Raw genomic sequence first — 6633 nt, 5'->3', positions numbered from 1 at the left:
ACTGAATGTGATCTGCATCATGAGAGGGAGTGAGATCTTTGTGTTCAGTGATAGAAGGATTATGACTGCATAATTGTCTGCCAAAATTCCACTTGGTAAGTACATTCTGTAGTCCCTGCAACTTTTGGGGAATGGTGGATCCCTTAGGACATGGGAACTCCTGGAATTTAGGTTAATCACTATGGACATGCCAAGCAAAGGGATGGCCAGACCACAGTCACTTCCTCCCTCCATTTGATTCCTAGTAAAATGTGAGTGGTTTCCCACAGTGGGTTCTCTGTGTTGCATGTGGAACACCCAGGAAAGGCATGTATGCAATGGACTCCTCTGCTCATGAACAGGAGCTTTCGCTATCATGAGCCAAATTTCATCTTCCTCTATGTGTATGTTATTTGCCTTCAGGGATGCAAAGCTCATGAGCTAATTTTAGGTTACAATCCAGGAGAGAAGGCAGAACCTGATGGACAGGCTCCTCCTGACCTCACTCCACTGTCCATGTAAAAAGCTGGTCTCACAGGAGCAGAGCTGCACTGTGACTGTGGAGGGAGAGGGAGGTTTAGGAGGGTGGAGGGGCTGAGTGAAGAGGCACGGGACATGACTGATGCAGGAGGAGCTGGTCTGTTCTCACCCAGAGGGTGGTGATGGGCAGCATACTCACCTGCACACCCAACAGAGCACACAGGAGGCATCCAGAAGGGTCTCCTCCCAGGAAGGAGTGTTGGGTGGTGGGTGAACTCCATGTTCCCACCTGAACAACAGGCCATGTTCAGGCATCCAGGCCACTGCTCCTGCCTCCCCAAGATTTGCAGCTTGTTTTCCAAACCTAAAATGACAGCCCAGGGGTGTTGGACTTTGGTAGAACGGGCTCCATCATTCACAGTGCCTGGGGTCCACCCAGGTTCATAAAGTCTTGATTGCCACATTGAAATCCACAAGGAGAATGCTCACAGACCCAGGATCCAGAAGTTAACTGAAGTTGGAGATGGAACCTGAGAGAGAGAGAGAGAGATGCCAGCAGAACTGCAGGAAAGGAACGAACCAGGGGCACAGGAAACATCAGAGTTCACCATGACTTGAAGCAGGTGCTGAGCTGTTTCCACACAGCCACCAAGAATCAGTCAGTGACCAGGTTCCTGGAAGTTACCTGAACAAATTCAAAGAGGAAACTTCAGAAGTCCAGTAGAGGAGAGCTGAGGAGCGGGACATGGCTGCCCTGCCTCCCCTAAGCCATGGGCTCCTACAGTAACTTCGACTCTGTGTGTGTGTGTGTGTATGTATATCTGAGGTACCTGGGAGGTTCTAATGCATGCGTGTGTGTGTGTGTATGTGTGTGTGTGTGTGTATCTGACTTTCCTGGGAGGTAATAAATTGTGTGTGTGAGGTTACTGAGAGGTCCTACATTGTGTGTGTGTGCATGTGAAGTCTCTGGGAGGTCCAAATGTGTTTGTGTGTGTGTGTGTGTGTTTGTGTGTGTGTGTGTGTGTGTGTGTCTGAGGTTCCTGGGAGGTCATTGTGTGTGTGTGCGTGTGTGTGTTGTGCAGTTCCCACACAGTCACCAAGAGTCACTCAGTGACCATATCCCTGGAAGTTACCTGAACAAATTCAAAGAGGAAATTTCAGAAGTCCAGTAGAGGAGAGCTGAGGAGCGGGACATGGCTGCCCTGCCTCCCCTAAGCCATGGGCTCCTACAGTAACTTCGACTCTGTGTGTGTGTGTGTGTGTGTAGGTATATCTGAGGAACCTGGGAGGTTCTAATGCATGCGTGTGTGTATGTGTATCTGACTTTCCTGGGAGGTCCTAAATTGTGTGTGTGAGGTTACAGAGAGGTCCTACATTGTGTGTGTGTGCATGTGAAGTCTCTGGGAGGTCCAAATGTGTTTGTTTGTGTGTGTGTGTGTGTGTGTGTGTGTGTGTGTGTGTGTCTGAGGTTCCTGGGAGGTCATTGTGTGTGTGTGCATGTGTGTGTTGTGCAGTTCTCACACAGTCACCAAGAGTCAGTCAGTGACCATATCCCTGGAAGTTACCTGAATGAATTCAAAGAGGAAACTTCAGAAGTCCAGGAGAGGAGAGCTGAGGAGAGGGACGTGGCTGACCACCCCTCCCTTGAGCAATGGGCTCCTTCAGGAAATTGGACCTGAGTCCAGTCAGGCTCCTGTCCCCCGCTTCCTCCAGGTAGAGGGCTGTACATGGTGGTGGGCTGAGCCAGGGGAGCAGGACTGTTGGGTGGTCCAGCAGAAGGTTGGAAGTTCTCAGACCATGAGGACAGGGACATGACTCCTTCATTCTTAATCAGAGGCACTTAGTCCTGCATGCAGCCATCCCTCTGAATGACAAAATCACCAGAGTGACTTTTGGATAACAATAATGGTGCTGATGCCTCCCTTCTCCAGGGACACTTCAGTTGTGGTAAATTGAGCTTCCTTTCAGTTTTACTCAAGGTGTGTTTGCATTTCCAGGGAAATTCGTAAGAATGAGATTAAGTAAAATAAGTAGTTACGCTTGCAGTAAATTCAACAAAGGCTCTGTTTTACCTGGCACTGGGACATTTTCCAGGTCCTCTATATACATACATATAGACATATTATAGTGACTCCTGAGGTTACCTAAGCTTGAGAAAGAGGAACCCCTACCAGCTTACAAGAAGTTCCTCTCTGCCCAGTTTCTCATTATATCTGATGTGTGGTCCCATCCTGTTGCTCATGGCTCCCCAGGATCCCTGCTTGTCTTGAATTTCACCTCCTGGTCCTGAACTCTACCTGTTGTTCTTGATCTTCTGCTGCTGGTTCTGACCCCTCTCCTTGTCCTGAGTGTTCTATTGACCCTGAGCTCCACCTGTGGGGCCTGAGGTCCATGCTGATCTTGAGTTTCCTATCGTGGTCCTGATGCTCTGGATGTAAGGGGGAGGGGCAGACACATTTCTCTGCTGGAAATAGATGAGTGTGCACTCTGGAAGTTTCCTCCTCTGCTTGCAGTGCACTTCCAAAGGGCCAGGGAGCCTTTATTCCAGGACATGTGGTAGGACTTTTCAGGGAGCAGGATGTGTTCACACCTGAAAGACTCATTGGGAACATGGTGATCAGCATCACCTCCTAGAGATTATGGGGCTAATGGTTAACGACTGTGTGTGTGTGTAGCTGACACGGGGAGGTCATGCTATGCATACGTATATCTAAGTCTACAGTAGGGAATTATGATTCAATTACTTTTCCAGGCACCATAAGCACATGTACGCATGTTAAATTTTGGGTTTCCAGAATTTGAGGCAGCATATAAATATTGCAATCTATGTAATCCAGAGTAACTTCCTTAGACTCAAGGTTTATCATGTGATGGCAGTCCATGGGTGACTCATGGACTGAGATTCATGTTTCTTCATGTAAATTGCCCATGAATCTTGTAGTGTCAGTGACTACCTGGGGAGGGTTTGTCCACAAACTACACACACTGAGATTTAGAGTATTGCAGAGATTTTCTCATATGGTGTTCATTTCTAGCACTGTTGAAAGAGATGACAGGTTCCTTCTTCCTGTGGAAAGACCAGGTGCTGCAGCAGAATCTGGTCTTGGGGACGCCCCCTTGGTGTAAACCTCATTCTGTGATGTGCCCTCCATGACCATGGGTCATTGTGGAGAGATCTCCTGAGCATGGTGGTGATTAGCAGAGCCAAGCCCATCCTTCCTCACCACAAATCCCCCAGGATGTGGACAGCACATATGACTTCCTATCATAAAAAGCAGAAATTGGGGATTGTAGCTGGAATTCTATGTGTGTCCTTGGTAGCAGGGAGCCTGAGGAATACGATATCATCTTCTACTCTAATGACATGGTTCCGTGGTGGACACTAAGATTTCACATATAATCTCTCATACAGGAGTCCATAGGTCACCTGCTCTGCTGTCACCCTACATGCCACACACATACTTTGTGCAGGTGACAGAACCTCAGCCCAGTGCCCTCACACATGTATCTACTGATATAGGTCCAGCAACCTCTAGAAATCCCCTTCCTTCCTATCATTTCATGAAAGAGCTTCACATGAACCTTGTGAGGTTGACAGAATAGATCAGCTGAAAATCAGGGAGATGATGGACATCTGGAAGAGCCTCATGGCCGCTCGCTGACAGAGAATGAAACCCAGCAGGAGTGCGTGTTGGGAGGTGTGGAGCTGGCCACAGTTCTGCTGGATCCTGAAAGACAGGTAGCATGTGGGCACCAGGGACAGAAAAGAGCTTGTCATGAGGGTCTCAGTAATGAAATCCACTGCCTGGGCCCTGGGTCATGATGCAGTGCTGGTGGAAGAAGAACAGCAACTAAGCACACAGCTTTCTACGCATAATGTACTGAGTAAAAGTTCAGGGGAGAGACCTGGAGAGTTCCAGTGATGAACAAGGTGAGAGTCACCTGCCATCCTGGGCAGAGCAGGAGGCTGTGGTGGTGGGCTGCTGAGGAGAGGGAGGGTCCCCCAGGTGGATTTCCATGCAGCGATGGACTGAGGTAGAAATGGAAAGCAGGGCACAGCCTGGTGGAATGCACTGCGGCCAACACTGCTCATTCCGTGCATTTCTAGAAATGGAAGGCAGAGTCGCAGAGGTGCAGAGCAGCAGAGTGGCTCACGTGGACTCAGGGTAGGTTGGTGACGAAGGCACAGGGTTCACTCTCCTGGCTTTTAACCTCCTGAGTGGTTCCTACCCGGCATGTCCTCTTAGTGGTGCAGGTGGGGTTTCAGTGCCAGCACATGAAGGAGAAGGGTCCCTGCCTTCCAGCCCCATGATTCCATCAGCAGCCGTCCTGATGCGCCAAATGCACAACTTCCTTCCCCAGGCCACAGCATGGTCACTCACTGCAGCACTGATTTGGAGTCTGGGTCCAATCCAGCCATCATCTGGGTCAGTTGTGGGTGTGACCCGGGGTCGTGCCCCTCAGGTTGAAGCTGTGAATCGAACACACCATGTGCTCCAGACTCAGTGCTGGCAACAGCATAGGGTCAACCCTCCATTCCCAGCATTGACATGCGACCACAGTCCAATGCCAGATGGACTAGTATCAACCTCAGGGCCCCAGAAGAATCTGCTGATGTGACCCTGGCCACCCCTCCTCACTGGGCAGGTGCTGGGTTCAGACTCCAGCAGCCCCACCATGTGCCTTTCTGGGGTCAGTCAAGGTGGGGTCCCTCCTGCCTGTGAGGCTGTGCCTTCAGGTGCCTCAGGCTGGCTCTGCCTGCTGGTGGCTCTGCAGGTCTTGAGGGTGGGGAACTGTCCCCTCACACTGTACTCTGCACTCCTCCTTGGGGACACTCAGTGTCCCTAGGGCCTCAGTCCTGTGAGCATGACCCCGTGCGGGCTCCCTGTGCAGACAAGTCTTCTGCAGGGCTCTGCCTGTGCTGGAAACTTACTGGGTTTCCTTTGAGGACTATGTGACCCTGCCATGCCCCACAGTTCCTGGACCTGTGCTGTCACTGTGAGCAGCACATGGACACCCTCAGTATGCATACGCCAGGCCATCTGCAAGGGCAGGCACTGAGGCCCACGCTGCTCCTGGACACACTGAGCCATAGCTGCTGTGACTAAGTAATAAAATTGCTCATCTGTGGTAAGAAAGAACCAAAGCCAAGGTCCTGTGGTAGGTGATGGTCTCCCACGCACAGTGGATGGTGCCGTGCACACCCCGTCCACCAAACAGCCCTGTGAGATGAACATCCAAGTCTGCAGGAGAGCATAGCCAAGTCCACAGCTGAGGACTGGTGGAAAAGTTTCCCCGAGGGCCAGGATGAGGGAACGAAGCCCCAGGGAAGAAGGCAGGCTCATAGGCTGGTCAGCCGTGTCCTGCAGACACACAGAGCTATTGAAAGGTCATGTGACTTGGATCACTCAGGCCCACCAGGAACCCAGGGTCCCCTGTGTTCTCCCTTGCCTTGGAGGGGTTCAAGTTTCTGTGGGTTAAATTTGCATTTTAGTATTGGATTCTTGGCTTGTAACTGAAAATTCACTATCAGACTGCATCATTCTAAAGCTTATCCCCTTTTCTTCGGAAAATTATAGTCTTGTTTTTCAGAAGGAAATCTGTAGTCCTATTACATCAAAAACTGCTACAAAGATTGGGTTTTTTTTTTTTTTTCATTCTAGTTTTGTTTTTGGAGTAAACCCTCCACGTCCTTCAGCACATGTGAGATGCAGTGTCCTCCATACGACCAGGTCCCGGGGAGGCGGCCTCAGTGCACCAGGAGGCTGCAGAGGCCCTTCTCTTCCCCCTGCCATGCCCTGGGTCAGGCTATGGCCAGTGGTTCAGGACAGAGCAGGTGGAGGGAGGGAGGGCTCTTCCTGCCCCACCAGACAGAGCACCTGGGTGACAGCAGGACCTCTGCTGCAGCCTCCCTCAGGGGGCTCCTGTGCAGGTGCTCCACTGCCCCAGCACACAAGCAGCTGTCCATCACCCTTCACCCTGACAGGTGGCTCAGGAGCTCTGGAGTAACTGAGCCACAGCCCTAAGCACATGTGGGACCTTCTGGGAACCAGGACACAGCATTTCCTGGGGACAGAGCAGAGCCAGCAGGGTCCCTCCTCACCCAGGCTCCTGCTGCACAGAGCCAGGCAGAGACCCCCCCACGGGTGCTGTGAGGCGGCTGGCTGGCTGCTC

This window comes from Sciurus carolinensis, unplaced genomic scaffold (assembly GCF_902686445.1).
Source record: "Sciurus carolinensis unplaced genomic scaffold, mSciCar1.2, whole genome shotgun sequence".
NCBI lineage: Eukaryota > Metazoa > Chordata > Mammalia > Rodentia > Sciuridae > Sciurus > Sciurus carolinensis.
Note: the sequence above shows the minus strand (reverse complement) of the source record.